Source organism: Manis pentadactyla, chromosome 1 (genome assembly GCF_030020395.1).
Source record: "Manis pentadactyla isolate mManPen7 chromosome 1, mManPen7.hap1, whole genome shotgun sequence".
NCBI classification, from domain to species: Eukaryota; Metazoa; Chordata; class Mammalia; order Pholidota; family Manidae; genus Manis; species Manis pentadactyla.
Window position 1 is genome coordinate 44,703,511 of NC_080019.1, and position 21,038 is coordinate 44,724,548.

At 48.8% G+C, this 21,038-nt stretch overlaps 1 protein-coding gene across 4 annotated transcripts in view; it reads left to right on the forward strand.

Annotated features, from left to right (window-relative positions):
* The first annotated feature begins 364 nt into the window (after positions 1-364).
* The window catches only part of POMGNT2 (protein O-linked mannose N-acetylglucosaminyltransferase 2 (beta 1,4-)), a 39,771-nt gene continuing 19,097 nt past the window's right edge, over positions 365-21,038 (forward strand). The window contains exons 1-3 of one of the 4 annotated variants that reach the window (XM_036897182.2): positions 11,320-11,427; positions 13,169-13,374; positions 14,536-14,695. The gene's annotated coding sequence lies outside the window, so the exon portion shown is untranslated. Of the gene's footprint in view, positions 613-11,319; positions 11,428-13,168; positions 13,375-14,535; positions 14,696-21,038 lie in introns of those variants that run through there. The other 3 variants (XM_036897183.2, XM_057497331.1, XM_036897184.2) reach the window with 3 other exon arrangements.

Here is a 21,038-nt window from a genome sequence, read left to right on the forward strand (position 1 = left end):
GTTGAGAATGGTTACCCTCGAGGAGCTGGTCCGTCAGGACTGGACAGAGTGAGGGGTAGGGTGTCATATGGCGGCGGCAGAAGAATAGTGTTTTTGTATTTAAGTTCCCCTTAGTATTACATTTTTGAAAGCATGTGAACGTATGAATTACTTTGATTTCATAAATTACATCTGATTGTTGGTTTAATTTGCATTTAAATTTTTTATCTGGACTCCCATAATTATATAAATCTAGCATTGATCACCGTCTCTCGGTGAGCAAACTACAACTCCCAAGATGCCGCGGGTTGAATGGGCGTTCTGTTCATGGAAGCAAACTACAATTCCCAGAGTTCGGCGAAACAAGGGGGTGGTTCTGGCCCCCTCGGGCCCGCTGAACCCGCGAACCTGCGCACGTGCAGAGGCTGCTGCGTTGTACTCGCCGGCCTGGCCGGCGCACCGCGGGCACCCGCAATCCTGGCGGCTGCCGACGTAACAGGAAGGCGCGGCAGATCCTGCGCTCGCTACCTGGGCCTGCCAGGCTCGGAGCGGGCCCCGGAGACCGGGACGGGAACGGAGGCGGTGGCGGTAGCGGGTTCAGCCGAATCTCGCTGAGCGGAGCCCGGGCTGCAGGTGAGAGGCGCGCGCTGGGGCTGGCGAGGGGACCGCGACCCGGCTGGGTTTGAAGTTGAGGAATGGGCCCCCTGACCTCTCCGGGTGGGAGGGAGCCAAGGGAATTTGCAGAGCGGAGGAGTGACGTGTGATCGAACTGCCGTTGAACAGAGGTGGACCCTCGGGGTTCCGGTACCGCGCGCCCACTGGAGCCGTTTGCTCAGGGCTGGCACTGGCAGCGGGTCCCCAAGCCCTTTTGCTGGGGAGATGATGATGCGCACGAGGCGCGGGTGGCGGGGAGCCAGGTGAGGTGTGTGGAGGGGGCTCGGGCCTTCAGAGCTGCTTTTGAAGCCACTAGAGCAGGCCTACAACTGATCCCTGGCCTCCTTGGGGCTCAGTAAGGTACCTGCTGTGTGTCCGGTGATAAAAGCCTGCCAAGACCTGCTTGATAGTGTCTGGGTAGCCTCTGAAGAGGGAGGGACCCAGCGGACTCATGACTCCCATACGTGTGTTCAGGAACCTGTCCACCAGTAACTGATGGGGGATCCTCTTCTAAGATGTAGGGCCCTCAGACTGGAGTCCTGCACCTGGTGGTGGGTGGCTAGGGTCTAGTTCATGCCAGCCAACTCTGAGAGTCCATATCTGGGGGAATTGAGGCCCAGTATGCAAAGGGTTGTGGGGTGAGTTTGATAGGACTTAGTGGCTGAGAGCACAGACAGAACAGGGTTCATTCACTAAATGTTTACTGTTACATGTGCCAGGCACTCAAATCCCAGCTCTCATTTACCAGCTGCGTGCCCTTAAGCAAGTCACTTGTCCTCTCTGAGCCTGTTTCTTCCTCTGCAGAATGGGGATAAAAGTTGTTTCATCACTGAGTTTCTGGGAGGATGAGATAAAATAATGCTAAGGAAGTCCTCGGCCCAGTGTCAGGTACACACTGTGTTAGCACTTGGGATTGCTAACTATGGGAAACCCTATAGGCGAGATTGGAACCCAGGTCTGTGTTTGTACTGCGCCTAGCTGCCCTCTCTGGCTCATGAATCTTGGAGATCTTCCAGCTCATCCTTTCACATTACAGATGAGGAATCTGAGTCCCATTTGGAGGCAGAGGCAGGAAAGGACACAGGTCCCCTCTTCCCCAGCAATGGTCAGCACATCAGTGCCTGAGCCTTGGGCCCCTGGAGTGTGAGGAGAAGCAGAGAGTGGAGATCCTCAGCAAGAACAGGATGGAGTGCTAGTAACTGGGTTCCCCAGCACTGTGGCCATGTAAGTGTCCTGGAGGCCTTGGTCTGGTGGGGTGTCAGAGCGACTGCAACATTTTTTGAGCTGGCCTTGCTAGTTCGAAAAGTTCTTGCTCTGAGCCTTGCTGCTGTTGAAATATTTAGCAGTAAACAGAGGCTTCTAGTGAGTATTGAGCTAATCAGCTGAAATTAACACATGTTCCATTCCCCAGTCTTTGCACTCCCAGTTTGGCTGTCAGTGGATACCCTCCCTCAGGACCCGCCTGTCACCTGATAAGTTTTTTAAACTGATGGAACATGAAAGGTGGATATTCCATGGATGTCATCATAGGCTTTGGAGTCAGACTTGGGGTCTGTCTCCCCACAACTTAATAGCTGTACGACACTGGACAGTTCACTTAATGACTCTAAGCACACTTCCTCAAATGTGGAATGAGATTGATAACACCTACTTCAGACTTGTAGGAGGGAAGAAATGAGATAATTCATGTAAAGCATTTAGTGTGTGGCTGGCATAGAGTAAAAGCCAGTGAATTAGAGTTACAGCATTATTATTATGACTAATAACAATACTATAAAAATAATTGTCAAGCAGTGTGTTTTGCTTGTGTTGTCTCATTGAATTCATAGAATTCTTGTGAAGTAGGTACAATTGTGTGTTTTTCAGACCAATAAATAGAGGCTCACAGGGGTTAAAAACTGGCCCAGGCAAACAGAGAAGGACAGATAGTACATGATGCCACTTATAGGCTAAATCTAAAATAGACTCATAGAAGCAGAGAGTGTAATGATGGTTGTGGGAAGTTGAAATGTAGTATTAGTCGAAGGGTATAGTTTCAAATATACAAGATGACTAAGTCCTAGAGGTCTGCTATACAGCATAGTGCCTGTACAATACAATACTGTATTGTATACTTAACAATACAAATTTCCCAAGAGGGTAGATCTTATGTTAACTGTTCTCATCCCACACATACTCAAAGAGGGCGGGAAGAAACTTTTGGAGGTAATGGATACGTTTATGGCATAGATTATGGTGATTGTTTCATGGGTCTATACTTATCTCCAGACTTACCAAGTTGCATACATTAATTATGTACAGCTTTCTATATGTCAAAAGATAAAGAAAAGAATTGGTCTAGGGTTACGCAGCTGCCAAGTGTCAGGACACAAGTTCACATCCTAGCCTCTCAGCTACAGAACCATTGCCATTTAATTCTCCTACTGTGCTCCCTAGTCTTGGCAGTTCTTGGAGCCCATGAGACCTGGGGCACTCTCTGTTGTTAACAGTGGCTCTTGGACCACTGGGAGAGGAGACGGGACCCTGCAGCCTGACTGCTTGTGCTTCCTCTGCATGTCTGAGCTTGGATGAGGCTGGACGTGTCCACTGGGGAGCTAGGGGGACAAGGTTTCAGTAAGAGACAGTGAGGCAAGTGGTGTGGCTTCTGGAGGTTCTCATCATTGGACCCCAGGACTGAGGGGGGCCTGGAGAGCTTGATTATGAGAAGTGGTCTTGCCTAGGGGATGGGCAGAATCCGGAGCTGTGCGTCTTCTCTGGGCCTGATCTCCGCCTCTGGGAGGAGGGCCACCCATGAGCTGCGGGTGTCGGGAGAAGGAGCCCCAGGCCGAACGCCGGCATGCCTTGGCTGCCTGTGAGAGCTCACACTCTCTGTCAAGTTGTCTTGTAAAATAAAGACTAGGAGCAAATCATTTCTAAGTGCTCTTCTGGCTCTGAAAAGTGATGGCTTTTTAATTCTAAACTGGGGGATCTACCCTCTCAGCAAGCACCAGGGTAGGTGGGATAATTATCACCCCAATGTGCTACCCAGACTTTCCTTGGAGCTAGGTAATGGCCACAGCTCCTTGAGCACCTGCCACTGCTGGATCTTTCTCTGTCTGGCCAGGTGGGGAGTAATTAGACATAAACCCTGGGTTGCTAAGTTACAGCTGAAGGCCTGTGGGTCTGTGTTTCCAGAGCCATCCACACCTGCTCTTGTCTTGAGTGATAAAATGGCATTTCTCTGAGGCCTGCCTGCTTCTCCGTCACCGATTGTACTTTCTGAGTCTGAAGCAGCATGAACAAGACCCCTAGAGTCAAATCCTGGTGCCACTTGCTTGAGCTATACAACTTACAGAGAGGTACTTCACCCCACTGCACTTTGTGGGTTGTTTTTTTTTTTCATATTTAAAGAAAATGGAGATAATACCAGTACCTGCACTGGAGGGCTTTTGAGAGGCTGTATTCCAGTGGGTTTAAGCCCCGGACAAGTTCACTATGGATTCAATGAGACCATCTCAGTCTCTGTCCTCGGTGCTTCCACCACTCCAGCCTCTGCTCTCCTGCAGCTGTGCAGCAACCCAGAGCACTGGGCGGAGCTCCTAATATAGAGTCAGTGATAACATATCGCCCACACATGTGTAGTGAGCTAGCCGACCAGGACCAGGTGAGAATCCTGGCCACAGGAACCTTCGCTTTCTCCACAGAGGCTTTCGTGAAAAGCACCTAGGATAGTGCCAGCACATAGTAGGTGCTCAGTAAAGTAAGATGGTGGTAACATTAGCCTCTACACCCTGCCGAGAAGCCAGTATCCACTTTTCTGAGGTAGCTAGTACAGCCCTCAATGCTTCCATTTTGAATGGCTTCCCATGTCCTCACTTGTCATACTCGGGGCCCAGCCTCCGTCAGAGAGTCAGACCTTTCACTCTGAGTAGGGACTGCCATTGTACAGTCTTACTGCAAAGAGTTGTCTCTTTTCTCCATGTTGAAAAGCATAACAGAGGGCCCATCCTGGCTGGGTAGTGGGTAGTCAGTCCCCCAAGCCTCAGGGAGGGGTTAGGTGCCCTGGTTTGCTCTATTGCCACTGTTACCACTGTTACTGCTATTACCACTTCAGGCCCTTGTGTTGGGTTGTTGTAGACACACCCAGGGGTGAGACGCTCCCAGGGTCCATCAGCAAGGGTGGGTTTGTGGCAGGAATCAGAGCGCATCCTGGGGCAGCAACAGGAGTTACCACAGTTGTGCTGGGTCTCAGAGCTTCCAGGGGGGTGGACAGTAGCCATTGTAAGGAACCAGAGACACATCTAGTCTTGCTCTGTTCAGGGACCACTTCTCAGGGGACCCACCTCTGCTCTCCTGCAGGTGTGGGCATTTGGTACCATTGCCGGCACTGGATTGGACCTCTCCCTGGCAGCTGCATTATACCCAGGCTGCCTGAGCGACCCTGGCTGGGTTTTTGCCACTCCCACACACATGCAAGGCAGGAGTAGGGTGGGGAAACTTTTCCCAAAAGGCGGCTTAGAGAAGGCCAGGCTTCTCTGTCTGCTCCAGATCGTAGGCTTATGCACCATATTAGCAGTGGCTGGGAACAGGATTTCCTCTGCCTTCATCGATGGGCATGGTTGTCTCTGGAATCAGTTGCTTACCCTGGGCTAGACAGAAATCCCCTATGGCCATATTTAACAGCAAGACATTGCAGAATTGTGGAGTGTTAGAAACACCTCAGAGCAGTTCTTAAAATTGAGCACACAAAAGAATTACCTGGAAGCTCTATTAAAACACAGGTTACTGGTTCCCCCTTTAGAGCTATGACTCAGCAGGTCTAGAGTAGGGCCTGAGATTCTGCATTTCTGGTATCCCAGGTGATGCTTATACTGGGTCCCACTGTGAGTCCTAGTTTGGATGACCCCTTGGCCAAGCTCTCTGCACCCTTGTAGCCTTCACCAGTTGTTTTGCTCTACTGTTTCCATGCAGGGGCTCATTACCCTACAAAGAAGCGAATTCTTTCCTGTTAAACAGCTCCAACCCTTAGAGAAATCCTATTCCTTCCTATCATGCTGAAATGCCACTACCCGTGTATCTTGTCAATGGGTTTCAGCCCTGGGCAAGTTCACTATGGATTCAATGTGACCAAAGAAATGCCAGTAGAATGTTCTTGGGGTGAGAGGGTTATACCCAACTTTATTTCCACAGTGGCAGGTCAAACACTAAAATCCCATCCACTCATAGTGAGTCTGCATTCAGCAAGCTGGTCTCTGCCTCTGGGCCTCTCTGCCCACACAGCCGTCCTCTGGGCCTCTGTCCTCAGCACTGCCACCACTCTAACCTCTGCTCTGCTCTCCTACAGCCTTGCAGCCGTGCTACCGTGTCGCCCAGAGCGCTGGGCAGAGCTTTTTATATAGAGTCAATAACAACGTATTGCCCACACGTGTGTAGTGAGCTAGCCCACCAGGGCCAGGTGAGAATCCTGGTCACAGGAACCTTCATTTTATCCACACCGTGACTTCTTTCTGCAGGCTTTACTTTCGGGCCCTGGAGCAGCCCCCAAAGCTGTGTTTGGGCAGAGTGGCAGCCATCTACTGGGAATTACTTGTCCCTGGAGTCTATATGTATGCCTAGGGGCATGGGTTGCCCTTTCTCCATCATGCGCAAGTGTCCAGCTAATAAGAATGGGTTGTAGCCCACCCCTCTGGAGCACCCTCATTCTTGCTTCACAGTCCTTCAGGTGGGCAGAGTACCGTGGGTCCAGAGGCTTCTCTTCAGGGAAGTGGCCCTAGTCCTTCACACATCTTACACAGGATGGGGTTTGTAGAGAAAATGAAATTCCTATGGCCACGATTCTCACCTGACCCTGGGCCTCTTGCACACTACATAAACATGGGCAATATGTTATCATTGACTTTGTAAAGAGCTCCGCCCAGTACTCTGGGCTGCAAGGCTGCAGGAGAGCAGAGGCTGGAGTGGTGGCAGCCTAGGACAGACTGAGACGGCTGCAGGGCGGAGAGGCCCGGAGGGAGAGACTGGCTAGCTGCAGGCAGACTCGCTGTGAGTGGACAGGTTTCTGTTCTAGCACTTGAGCTGCCACCGTCAGAGGAAAGCCAGGTATAAACTGTTCCATTGTCATTTTGCAGTCTCATTGAATCAAGAGTAAACTTGCCTGAGGCTGAAACCCACTGCAAAGACTGGGTTTCTTGATCCTTCCTAATCCTGGCTGCTCACAGCTAAGTATCCCAGCACATAGAATAAGGTTAATGGTTAGACTCACAGATGGATTCCTGACGTATGTGTATAACCTGAGTCTAATCATAAGGAAACATCAGAGAAACCCCAGTTGAGCAACAAACTGCAAAAGAACTGACCCGACTTCAAAATTGTCAAGGTCATGAAAGTCAGGGAGAGACTGTGAAGGCCTCAGATTGGAGGAGATTAAAGAGACATCACTGGATGCTGTGCTTCATCCTGGATTGGAGCCAGAGCACAGAACAGAGACCATGGGTTTCTAAGAGTCTCATATCAATATTAATTTCACAAATTTGTGTCATGCAATAGAATATTCTCACTCTTAGGAAATGCATGCTGTAGTGTTAAGGGCCAAAGAGCAGATGTCTCCAACTTACTTTTAAATGGTTCAGAAAAAAGAGCGACAATGATAAAATATGTCAAATGAGTAGTTAGTGAATCTGGGTAAGAATGTAGGAGAGTTCTTTGCACTCTACATGCAACTTTTTTGTAAGTCTGGAATTATTTCCAGATAAGAAGAAAAAACAAGTTGACAGGTACTGTAACCAGCTGCCTGTTTAGAGGCTCATTGGTGCTCCCTCTGTGACCTGGGGCAGGTTTCAAACCTCTCTGTGCTCTGGTTTTACCATCTATAAAATGAAAATCACCATGTGATCTGGAAGACCCAGCACCTAGTGACTAGCCAGTGAATGTCAGCTCTGGGGTGGTATTATCATCCTCATTAGGAAAGGGAGGAGCTGAGGGCGACACCACGGTGATGAGGCCAAAGGGAAGGCCACCCCACAGCCTGCCGCCTCCTTCCACTTGCTGATGTTAGTTCCAGGCCCCCTGGACATCTGGCAGGCACTGCTAGTGACCTGGGCACTGCACAGCTTCACCCTGCAGGGGGCTTCATGGGTGGTCGCCTGATCCTAAGGGGCTCTGCTGGCCTCTTCCTCCCTCTCCCTTCTCCTGGCACTGTCCACACCTGCCCTGCACCCAGGCTCCCCAATCTTCACCTGCCTTGTGCCACATTGCCCATTCTGCCTCAGGGGCTCTGGGCTTGACCATCACTACCCCAGGCCAGGAGAGGAGCCCATGGCTTGCCGGCCTCATGTCTTACTTGGTGGGCAGATGCAAGAACTGGCACAGTAATACCTGCTGTAGGCAGAGACTTGTAGCAGCGTTGCCGGCAGGGACGTGTGGGCGCATAACAGGGTGCTCCTCTTATTCCTCCCAACCCCAACCAAAACACCCCCAACACTGGTCTCAAAATCCGCTTGCCACAGTCACACAAGCGCAGCTGCCTGCTGTGCACCGTTGTCGTGCACTTCATGCTTCTTGCAAAGGTTTCATGCTTCCTACAGTGATTTTTCTGACCCCCCTGTTGAATTCAGTCCTCTCCAACCAGACCTGAAGGTCCATCCAAATCTGTGTACACATTGGGATCTGAGCATTCCCTGTAAGAATTGTTTCTATTTGAATTTGCAGTTTCACTAGAAAAGCTGATACAGGCATGTTTTGTGTTGCCTGTGTGAGCCTCACGCATTCTGCTCCCTGTTCGCATCCCTGTTTGTGACCACACTGGTGTGCAGGAGCACTGCTCTGTTGTGCCAGAGGGGAGACCATAGCAAGTCTAACTTACAGTTGACCTATGGGTGCCAAGTGAAAGCCAGATAATGTCACAACAGGCTGTGTGAGCACAGGTTTCTGTCGTTTGGAGCTGAAAATTGTGGGAAGATGGTGGGAGAGCCACTGGTGCCAGGGCCCCTCCACCCCTGCCCCACTGTCCCTCTTGTGTGGAGGACCTTCGGCACCTTGGAGCCTCAGCGAAGCCTGACCTTTAGTCTTTGCAGCAGAGTCACACGGTCTGGAATTCTGCTGGGTCCCCCATACTCTTTGAAGTTTCATGCCCATTTAGTGGTAAGAAAGTAGGATCACAGTCATCAGCTATTGATCTGGGATTAATGTCTCCAGCTTTGACTTTGCTTTGCCTTTTATACTGAAACAGAGAGATAGTCCGTGTCGAGACAATATGTTAGACTAAGAATGTGAATTCTTTAATAAATGTTAAATATGCCTGGTCAATTAAATATTAAGTTTTACAAAGAGGACTCGGAGGCTGAGTTTTTTCCACAGGGTATATACTTTCACCAGAAAACCTGATGTCCTGTAAATGTTTGCCCGAGTTTATCCGTAGCATTGTATTAATATCTACTCTTGGAAGACAGAGAAGCATTATGTCACTAGTACTAGTTCCATGTCCTGCTCTGGTAACAGAAGAAGAGGGGTAGGGAGAAGAGGAGGGCATCCTGAGGATGTTTGCATTATTGGAACTCATCAGTGCAGGACCAGAAGCTTCCATCGTTTAGCACTGGTAACTCAGGCTGTGTTTGGGGTAAAAGCACTTTCAATGGCAAAGTAAGAATTCTCTGATTTTCAGTTGGAACAATCCTTAAAAATAAAATTGTTGTAATGTTAACATGAAACCTTCTCTGTGCTTTTGCCACCCCACCCTGGGCCCTGCTGAGTCTTCTGCAGCCTGGGGTAGCTGGCCGTTCAGTACCCCACCTCCACAGCCCTGCTCCTGGAGGAGTGACCAGAAGTGGCAGCTGTTCAGCTGGGAACCTGGGTGCAGCTGGGGGTCCGACAGGAGGCGGGCTTCCCTTACGCCAGAACCGACAGACTTGGGCCCATGTATTGCCAGCAGCAGCGGGCCCAGCAGCTCCAGCCCTTGGGGGGCTGGTCCTTGCACATCATCTTCACTCACTTTGAATAGTGGCCAGAATTGAAGAATTGGGACATTTCACATTTTAATGGATTTCTAGCCTTCTCTGGAAAAAACCAGAATAATGTTACAGACTGAATTGTGACCCTGCACATTCATATGCCAAAGCCCTGACCCCCGATGTGACTGTGTTTGGAGATGGGGCCTTAAGGAGATAAGGTTAAATGAGGTCATGAGGGTGAGGCCCTAATCCAGTAGGACAGATGTCCTTACAAGGTGAGGAGGAGAGACCAGAGATCTCTCCCAGTCCACACAGAGAAGAGGCCGTGTGAGAGAACAGGGAGAAGGCAGCACCCACAAGCCAACGAGGGCCTCAGGAGAAAATAACCCTGCCAGCACCTTGACCTGGGACTTCAGCCTCCAGAGCTGTGAGAAATAAATCACCCAGTTGGTGGTACCATGCTGTGGTCACCATAAGATGAAAAGGTGCCCTCAGGCCATCACCAGCTTGGGCTTCAACCTGAGTGCTTGGTCTCTCGGTGACATGGCCCAGCCTGACTTCACTCTCCCCACTGGCTCTTGGCTCCCGTGTGTGAGCTTGTCCCTCCTTCTCTAGGCCCAGAATTCCTGGAGCTTTTCCTCTTGATCAGACCCCAAGGTGCCTTTTCTGTTTCTGGAGAAGGCCAAGGCCCCCTGAAGCGGAGCCTGTACCTGGCACTGGGGGGTCAGGTGCAGATGCTGAGTCCACAGCAGGCAGCCCCCTCCAGCTGCCTGGTCCTTGCTGCCTTGCAGGCAGGGTGGCACCGACCCCTTCCTCCAGTGCTTCTGGGAACAGATGGGTTCCTCCAAAGGATTCCTAAGTCCGTGGGAATCTAACAATATTTAGCTGCCCTAGGAGCTGAGTGAGGTGGTTGTAGGGGGTGAATTGGCAGAACCTTCCATCTGCCTCAGTTTCTAAAGGGCTTTTTTAGGCATGTTTTTAATCTCTTGTTTATTTCTTTTTTCCTTTTCTTTTGAAAAATATTCTTGCACTGTCACATTTTGTCCTGGCTGAGCCACTAAGCTCTTCATGCCCCACACTAGTTGAGTCCTCAATCTGGTGCCCAAGGTAGAAGCAGCAGAGAATGATAAACAGTGACATTCGCATCCCCAGGACTGTTGTGCCAGGAATGCCAAGATGGGGTCCAAATGGTGGCTGGGCTGGTAGCATAGAAGGTGCTTACACACCACACGTTCAGATCTTGACTCCATTCCGTACAAGCTGAGGGACTAGGGACCATTTACTTAGCTCCCCTAGCCTCTGTTTTCTGATCTGTAAGATGGGGATAATGTTAACAGTGCTGTGCTTGCTTCTTAATGCTGGTTCGAGGATTCAATGAGAAAACGTATGAAGAGTTTCTAGGATGCTGCCAACATAAAATGGTCGTGGTGGTGGTCGTGGTTGTAACTGTTAATTTTACACTGAAAACTGGCTACTCAGGCCAGGGAGAAGCTTCTTCTAAATTTATGGGGGCATCTTCATGGGAGAAGGGAAACAAGTCACTGGGAAGCCTGAGCGAGCCTGGGAGAGTGTGGGTGTGCCACCCACAGTGACTGGGGGTTCAGCCCCTTTGGGCATTGGTTTGGGGCTGCACGGTTGGTTTACTGTCTGTTTTTGTTTGTTGTTAACTGTAGGGATCCTAATGGAACTACAGCTGTGACAGCTCATGTGTTAGGAGGCCTATTTAGATACTTCACATGCGTTCATCATTTAATTCTCACAGCACCCCAAGGAGGTTATTACTCCCACTGTGCAGAGGAGGAAAGTGAGGCTTAAAGAGGGAAAGGAATGCCAAGATCGTAAAGCCAGTTCACACGCAGTGTGAAGGAAGGTGAGTGTGAGGTGTCTGGCCTGGGAAGCATTCCTGACCACCGTTAGGAAGGAGGCTGAAATCTCCTCTTCAGCCGTGTGTGTCCCGATGCCAGTGCTTAGCCCAGATTGAATGCGTTTGTGTGCTGTGGAAGATGTGCCAGGCTTTTCCAGCTTCCTAAATAGATTCTTCTGTACCGCCTAACAGTGCTCTTCCCCTAGGAAGCTCTTAGGGCAAAACCAGTGAGAAGCAGGGATTTTTACCCAAGACCATAGGACCATCTATTGGGATGACAGGGGGTGATCAGATGAGGAGTTAGGCCAGTCCTGAACAAGGCAGCAGTGGCCGGGAGTGGATTGTCGCCTGTACCGGAGGAGCGCACGTCCTAGAGCGACGGCCCTCCCTCGTCCCCCCCGCAGTTAAGGCGCCGCTCCAGGCGTGCTCCAGAGCACGTCCTCCCTCCTCTGGCAGCCGCCTCACAGGTGTCAGGAAAGCCTCCTGTCCCTTCCACCACAGCGAGAACCTCGAGAACAGGGCTGTCTTTTTTTTTTTTTTTTTCATTTTTGTATCTCTTGCACATACTCTTTTCTAATGTGGACTGATGGAAAGCCTCACTCCCCCATTCTCCTCATGTCCTCTTAAGTCTTTGGACTCAGGTTTATGAACAGATATAGATAAACGTAGATAGTCTCCTACCCACCTTACTTCAGTAGGTAGCCAGCTGGCCCAGGGGGGCACACTGCTGCAGTGCTCATGGCTGGCATCCATTCTGCTTGGCAGCTGGCTGTGCCATAGTGGTAGTTAGATAAGTTCAGTGATGTGCCTCTTCACACCTACCAAGGTCTATTGCCAAGAGAATGAAGGAGGGAATCCAAGACCTCTGCCATGGATGGCTTCAGGTCCAGCTTTCCAGCCCATGCTGTGGGTCCCGGCCTTTGCCGGTGTTCCCTTTGGAGGACAGTTCAGGGCTTGCCTCCTCCTTGGGAGACGGGGGCTCGGAACAAGTGTCTGTGCTGTGTCTGCAAGCCTGGAAGCCTTGTTCCGTCTTAGCGTGGGCGTCCCCCTCTGCCTTTTCCTCCTGCGCCTTAGCTCTCCTGGGAGAGTGCCCTGCACCAGACCATGCTTTGTCTGTGACAAAGTGACTTGACAGGTAACTTGAGGCCATGGGGGTCTGGTCATAATAATCACCACACCAGGGAGTAGGTCTACTGAAAACAGCGTGATCTGAGCTGTTGGAGCAGCACTTCAGAAGTCCAGTGGGGACTTTCTTTGCCATGTAACAGGTTTATTTCCACAGAACACAGTATAGTAAGTCCTCTGCCCCCCAGCACAGAAGATGGTACCAAGACCATTCCTGTTGAGGAGGAGAATCAAGGTTTGGGCCAGCCCTACTGTTCCTCTCCTTGCCTCCTGCCAGCATTACTCTTACCCGCCTCTGTAACATCCCGGACTTCACTGCAGAAGGCAGCAGGGCCCTGCCCTCTTCTTCCAGCAGCCTTGCACCAGGTACCAAGCCCCTGAGCTAGCAGACAGGCCTTAGGAGAATCTTGGGCAAAGAAAATACACATCTCTTCTTGTAGAATGATGGGTTTACAGGGAAATTGGCTAAATTTGGGTTACTTTTTAAATTTCTGCAAAGTACGTAGTGGGTGTGATGTCCATTTGCACAGGCAGTAGATTTTTGTGTGGTCTTGATTGTATGTTTTGAGATCAGAGTGGGTTCATATTTGATAGCTGGCAATAATCTGGGAATCCATTTTAGGTGCAGGTTGGATCCCCGATAGTGCGTCGGTACAAGAGGTGCACTGCAGGGCATCCAGCTGGTGATCTGCAAGCGATGGAGAAGCCTCATATCCACAGAGTGAAGCCTCATTATTTCCGTTTAAGGCATGAATGAGATGGAGTGGTGGGGAGAGGCAGCTCTTCTGTGTTTTAATGCCTCTGCTCTTCTAAAGGAAAAGCAAATGGGTAAGGAGCAAGGTAGTCGGGCCCCTGTGAAGCCCTTCTATCTATTCAAGAATTTCACCAGCGGACACTGCTGTCACCCCCCAGCATTCACACCCCTTTGCTCCTCCACAGGATCCTCTTCCCTGCTCCAGAAACTGATGGCTCTCAGCTAATCAGCAGTGGGCCTGTCTGGTCACTGTCATTGGTCCCACACATGGCCAGGTGGGAGCTGATCACATCAGATGGCCAACTGGACAGTTATTCCATGCATGGGGATAATTTTTCCTCCCCATAGCTGGATGTAAAACAGGGAAGTGTGTTGCTCCATTTGATGTTGGCTGACATGTCCTGGCCATGAGGGGACCCTGCCCAAGGGGAGTGGCAGCATCTCAGGGAGGTAGAACCGAGAGGAAGTACTCCTTGATGGAGCCCTTTCCCTGCTAACTCAACCAGCCCAGGTGGGAGTGTGGCCTTTGACCAGGGCGGCATGTTTGGGCCCTTCATTGGGCTTACTCGTCCCTGATTTGATTCCTTTGAATGCCAGAGATGTTTCTTTTTCTTCTCCTCCACCCCCCTCCCCTGCCTCACTTTAATTAAAACTAGATCTTCTGTGTCTTGATGGTTTTGAGCACAGTCTTTAGAGTCAGAGAGCACTGGGTTAATATCCAGGCTTCACACTGTGTAGCCTTTGGTAAGTCGTTGAACCTCACTGATCTCAGCTTCCTAATCCAAGAATGGGAATAATTCACAGGCTTGGGGTGTGCACCAAATAGGATGCTCCAAGTAGAGGCAGCAGGAACCCCTGAAGGGGAGCAGCTGTCCTGGCTGCTGGGATGAGGCTGACTTGGAGCAGGGGCTGGGCTGGAGGATGCTCTGAGGACACCTGTCATATCCTTGCCTAAGCAGGCAAAGGGTTTGTCTGACTCTTCTTTTTCTTGGTGTGGAATGGCCCATGTCAGAGACCCTCTGTCCTCTTGAGATCCCATCCCACTGCAGGCTCTGGGTGGGCTTTTAAGCCCAGGGGCTGGTGATTTCCTTTGCCCCTCACAGGCCAGATCTTCATGCTTACCCAAAGATCCTAAAGAATCAGCAGAAGCTTCCGGGGGCACTAGGTGGAGACACATATACTACCCTGGTGGCCTGTGGGACCTAGGGCCACCATCTTATCTCCTTCCTGTCCAGGGAGCCTCGTGACAAGACACTGGGGCAGCCGTCACCTCTGACAGGCAGCCCCGGTGGGATTGCATGGCTTCGAACCTCAGCCTGTGGACATGTGGCCCAGCCTCTGAGACGCTCTCTAGATAGAAAATGGGAACAAAGCAATCCATCCTGCTGTGTGGTGGTAAGGAAGAAGTAAGTGGGGTTGTGCATGCATGCAGGGGACCAGCACTGTGCCAGCAGGAGCTTGGGGTGTGCAGCGCTTGCCATATCTGATTGTAGACAGGGGTGGAGCCTGCCCCACTGCTCAGAAGGGGTTCCCCCAGGACAGATATGATTAAGGACAGTAGATGAGAAAGAGGCACATTCTAGCTCCGCTTTTGAGCTTTTGAGGTCTTAGGAGAGTATACAGAGTTGTTAGGGGAAGTACAAAGAAGGGTAGACTGCTTAAGAGTGGGAGGAAGCTCCCGTCACTGCAGAGTAAGGTGCCTACAGTGCCGGGATTCTGGTCCCTCCGCATATGTCAGCAGAGTCAGGTGACCGAGTGGGGCATGGAGGTCTTCAGGCTGAAAGAGTTCTTAACCCTGGTCACTGCTGTCCTGGGGAGGCTTTGGGTGGCACCGAACAATTGGTCAAACATCAGGCCTGGACCCGTAGCACACCCAGGCCGACAAGCTGCAGTCCTGCAGAGGGCAGCAGCTTGTACGAGAGTCTCCCTTGTTCCAAGGCGAGGATGGCCACCTGAGTTCCTTCTCACTGCCCCGCCTCCCTGCCGCCAGCCCCTTGTGACTGAGACTAGCAGCCTCTCCAGGCACAGGTGGTCCCAGGAGCAGTGAAGATTGGCCTGGAGAAAGGGACGCACTGGCTCTGTTGCCCAGGTAGCAACTTGGCCCAGTTATTCTTCACCATCTTGAATTTCCTCCTAGAGTTTATTGTCAGGCACATTTTGATATGGCAATGAGGAAGGCCTTTTATGTCTTCTTTAGTGCTGGCAGTCTGATTGATATATTCTCTGCCCCCATCTGTTATCTTTTGGAAAACTTGCTGAGGATTTTGCCTGCGCCTCAGCCCTCTGGGCTCATGCAGGCTGCTGCAGCGCGTGAGCAAGGGGCACGTGGGACGTCAGGAGAGACCGGGGAGACTTCGTAATAACCCTGGGCTGCCCAAGGACTTGGCTTTTTCTTACCACACTCTGGCTACTTCACAGCAGGTAAAAGTGCAAGGGCAGCTTTCCGTTTGTCTCCACAGTGGCAAAATACAATGATAACTGTGTTAATTAATGTTCCCCCAGAAGCAGATCCTGAGACAAGGATTCCAGTGCAAGTAGATTATTTGCACTCAGTCTCAATAAACGGGAATGAATAGGTTAGTGGGATGTTGAGACAGGGAAGGGAGAAAGGGTGCGCAGCAAGTCTCTTCCCACTGTAGGCAGCTGTTAATCCATTAGGGAGCTCTGGGAGCCACGTGGCACATGCCTCAGCGCTGTCCCACCTGCGAAGGATGGGGGTTGCATATATGTCATCCATTCCCATCAGATGTTTGTGCAGGCTGCCTGGCTTGCAAGTGGTAAAGTTGGATAGAAACCCAGGCAATCTGACCTCTGGTTCCTGTGCTTTCACCACACATTATTTCTGTCAAAGTGTTCTGTGCATCCCCAGAAGACATTCCTTCTTATTTTCCCCCTTTGAAGGACAACTCAAGAGCCTGAAGTGCCCAGTGAAGGTCCCAGAGGGCCAGTCTGTACTTGCCCGGCCTACTGCCAAGACCATTCCAGCAGGCCTTTGGGGTGGATGGAAGACTTGACTTCTAATTAGAAACAGCCCTCCCCTACTTCCAGGCTCAAAGACTGGTCTCGCCTAGTTGTCTGTCCCACAAGGCCCTCACACCCGTGTTTCCTAGTTCCCAAAAGCTTTGCCTCAAGGCCCGAGCTTAGTGCTCGACTGGGACTGGCTACTGAACACAAGGCCCCTCAGGTCCACAGGATGACCCTGGCCTCCTTCCTGTCTGTGGCCCTGCCCCACATCCCCACCTGCTTCCAAGCCTGCCTTTCGCCATGGGGATGACTAGGAGAGGGTCAGGTAGCAGAATGCTCACTAGAGAGGCGCCCACCGCAGTTGGAAGTGGGTCTTTCCTCTCTCCTTTTCTCATTTCCCTGGAGGTCTTGCTTTCAGATATGCCTGGCTGTGTCTGTTTTGCTTTAGCTGCTGTTGGAAGCCATTCTTGTCTATGATCAGGGCAAAGCATGCATAGCGTGTGCCACATACATCTGCGTCTCATCTCTTCAACAAGGGCTTTATATATATTTTTTCTGAATATTAATTTATTACTAGTTCACTCTCCAGAATTCTGTCATTTGTAATAGTAATGTGTTTGATTCTTTACTGTTTCCTTTTTAACTTTTTATTATAGAATATGACACAAAAGATCATATAAAGAACCCTACATCATCATCATCCACAATTATTAATATCCTACTGTCTTGTTCCATCTGTCTTTGTGCTTTTTTTTGCTGGAGTATTTTAGAACAAACCACATATTGCCATTTTACCTATAAATACTTGTTCTTTTGTTTCTTAAGTTATCTAACTTTTTTATAACTTTTTATTTGAAGTAATTTTAGATTTACAAAGAGGTTACAAAAAATGCTTCACTCAGCTCCCCCAATGTTAACATTTTACGTAACTACAGTACAATTATCAAAGCCAGGAATGTAATACAACACTACTAACTAAATCACAGACCTTATTCAAATTAAGCCAGTTGTCCCACAAATGTTCTTCTTCGGGTCCAAGATCCTACATCACATTTAGTTGTCCTTGTTTCCTTCTTCTCTTCTGGTCTGTGACAGCTCTTCAGTCTTTCCTGACCTTTTGTTAACTAGGTAGGTATTTTGTAGAATGTCTTTCAATTTGGGTTTAATGTTTTCTCTATTAACTAATACAGATCATATTCAGAGCTAGAGCCAAGTTTCCCCATTTAGGGATATAGATTGAGGTTATGTACTTCAGGCAGGAAGACTGCAGAAGGGAGGAGCTCTTCCCAGTGCTTGATGTCAAGGGGTACATGATAGCAGTGTGTTATTGCTAGTGATGTTAACATTGATTACTTGGTTCAGAGGATGTCTGCCAGGCCTCTCTGCTGTAAAGATTCTATTTTTACCTTTGTAATTAATATATGTCTCATGGGGAGATAGTTTGAGGCTATGAAAATATAATTTGTGATCATATTTTCATCCACTAATTTTTGCATCCATCAGTGGAGCTTGCCTAAAACAACAGTGAGATTTGCTAATTAGTGATTTTCTATCTCTATCATTGCTTCTACATTTACTAGATTTCTATTGTAAAGATCTGTCCCTTCTCCCATTTATATTTATTAATTTTTTCATAACAGTATTAACTCATGGATATTTATTCTATGGGTTATAATCCATTACTATTGCTTTTTAATTTTGTTATCCAAATTGTTCCAGATTTAGCCACTGAAAGCTCCTTCAGTTTGACTCCTGTTACATAATGAGTTATAAGAAATACATATTCAGAACTCAAATGCCTCAACACCCAGAAAGCAAATAACCCTATTAAAGAATGGGTGGAGGATATGAACAGGCACTTTTCCAAAGAAGAAATTCAGATGGCCAACAGGCACATGAAAAGATGCTCCATATCGCTAATTATCAGGGAAATGCAAATTAAAACCACAATGAGATACCACCTCACAGTTAGGATGGCTAACATCAAAAAGACTAGGAACAAATGCTGGCCAGGGTGTGGAGAAAGGGGAACCCTCCTACACTGCTGGTGGGAATGTAAGCTAGTTCAGCCATTGTGGAAAGCTATATGGAGGTTCCTCAAAAAACTCAAAATAGAAATACCATTTGTCCCAGGAATTTCACTCCTAGGAATTTACTCAAAGAAAGCAACTTCTCAGATTCAAAAAGATATATGCACCCCTGTGTTGATCACAGCACTATTTACAATAGCCAAGATACGGAAGCAACCTAAGTGTCTATCAGTAGATGAATGGATAAAGAAGATGTGGTACATATAGACAATGGAATACTGTTCAGCCATAAGAAAGAAACAAATCCTACCATTTGCAACAACATGGATGGAGCTAGAGGGTATTATGCTCAATGAAATAAGTCAGGCAGAGAAAGACAAGTACCAAATGATTTCCCTTGTTTGTGGAGTATAACAACAAAGCAAAAGTGAAGAAACAAAATAGCAGACTCACAGACTCCAAGAATGGACTAACAGTTACCAAAGGGGAGGGGTGGGGAAGGGTGGGTGGGGAGGGAGGGAGAAGGGGATTGTGGGGTATCATGATTGGTGCACATGGTGTGTGTGGGGTCACGGGGAAGACAGTGTAGCTCAAAGAAGACAAATAGAGACTCTATGGCATCTTACTACTGATGGACAGTGACTGCAGTGGGGTATGGGGGGACTTGATAATAAGGGTGAATGTAATAACCACGTTATTCTTGTGAAACCTTCATAAGAGTATATATCAATGATACCTTAATAATAATTAAAAAAACAGCTATAAATAGAAATACCATTTGACCCAGGAATTCCACTCCTAGGAATTTACCCAAAGAAAACAAGATCCAACATTCAAAAAGACATATGCATCTCTCTGTTTATCACAGCACTATTTCCAGTTGCCTAGATATGGAAGCAACCTAAGTGTCCATCAGTAGATGAATGGATAAAGAAGATGTGGTACATATATACAATGGAATATTATGCAGCCATAAGGAGAAAACATCCTACCATTTGCAACAACATGGATGGAGCTAGAGGGTATTATGCTCAGTGAAATAAGCCAGGCAGAGAAAGACAAATGATTTCACTCATCTGTGGCACATAAGAACAAAGCATAAACTGAAGGAACAAAACAGCAGCAGACTCACAGAACCCAAGATTGGATTAGCGGTTACCAAAAGGATTGGTTGGGGAGGGTGGGTGGGAAAGGAGGGATAAGGGGATTAAAGAGCATTATGATTAGTGCACATAATATAGGGGGGCTCACAGGGAAGGCAGTATAGCACAGAAAGACAAGCAGTGACTGTAGCATCTTACTACACTGGTGGACAGTGACTGTAATGGGGTATGTGGTGGGGACTTGGTAATAGGGGAGAATACAGTAACCACAATGCTCATGTGAAACCTGAGCATAAGATTGTATATCAGTGATACCTTAATAAAAAAAAAAAGAAATACATATTTGGTCATTCATATGACTAAATATATATTTCCCCAGTATTTCTGGTCTTCATCCATGGTTCCTGAAAATACTTCAATTTTAAAGGTGAAACAGGTGTTTTGTCATGTTAATGAGAGATTTTTGGGCTCCCACCCAAGGGCAGGGGCTGGAGGCTGAATCAGCCAATGGCCAGTAGTTTAGTCAATCATGACCATGCAATGAAGCGCTCACAAAACCCCTGAGAAGAGCTCTCTCTCTCTCTCTTCTGCTTGGTTGGACCCTGCTTCTTGGTTGGAGAGAGCTTCTGTGCGTGGGGAACCAGATGCCCCCACAAGTCACCAAGCCAGGCCCCAGCTCCACAGGGACAGAAGCCCCTTTATTCAGGACCTTGCCCTCTGTCTGTCTTCATCTCGCTGTTAACTTGTGTCCTTTATTAAATTGATAAACATCAGTGTTTTCCTGAGTTCTGTGAGCTGCTTGAGCAAATTAAGAGAACTGCTCCTGTGCCCTCTGGAACCTCCAATCGGTAGCCGGTAGGTCAGAAGCACAGGTAACTGGCTTGAGAATGGTGTCTGGAGTGGGGAGGTGGAAGGCAGTGTGATAGGATGGAGCCCTTAGCCTGGGAATCTGGTGCTGTCTCCAGGCAGATAGCATCAGAATTGAGTTGAGTTCTCCAACACCCTGCTGATATTTGAGAATTGCTTGGTGTAAGTATGTGTGGGAAGACCCCCTCCCACATACTTAAGCACATTGGAATTGGGTCTAGGTACCCGAATGAAGTTATGCTATTATCTCTGCTGTGTATAATGTTTGTTATACATATGTGTAGGGAAAAAATACACCATTGAATTTGGTGTCACATGAGCGGGAATTACAGCGTCTGGCTTTTCAGTATGCTCCTATAATTTTTTGAGAAATTCTTGACATTCTGGCACTATAAGATGTTCCAAGCTTATCTTGTACTTTCTCTGCTCCAGCCCTGGAAACAACTGTTTCTCAAAGGAGCCCTGGTTCCCTTTAGTGAAGAATGATATTTAGAAACCAAGATCAGAGTTCTGGGTGTACTCATTCCTACTGTGCTGTCATTGCTTGCAGACCCTTCCAGTGGTCAGACCTACGAGCTATGTGTGTATGTATGTGGATACACACTCACATAGCCCTCAGCTATTTCTCCTGCTTGGGTTCCCCTTGTCATTCCATGATGAGTCCCTCTTCAGTTCCCTGGCCCAGATCTGAGCTGAGGCCTAATGATGAATTAACTCTCTCTCCTCCTGGCCTCTTTCTGGTTCTTGGTTTCTCCTCTTACCTCCTGGAGAGAT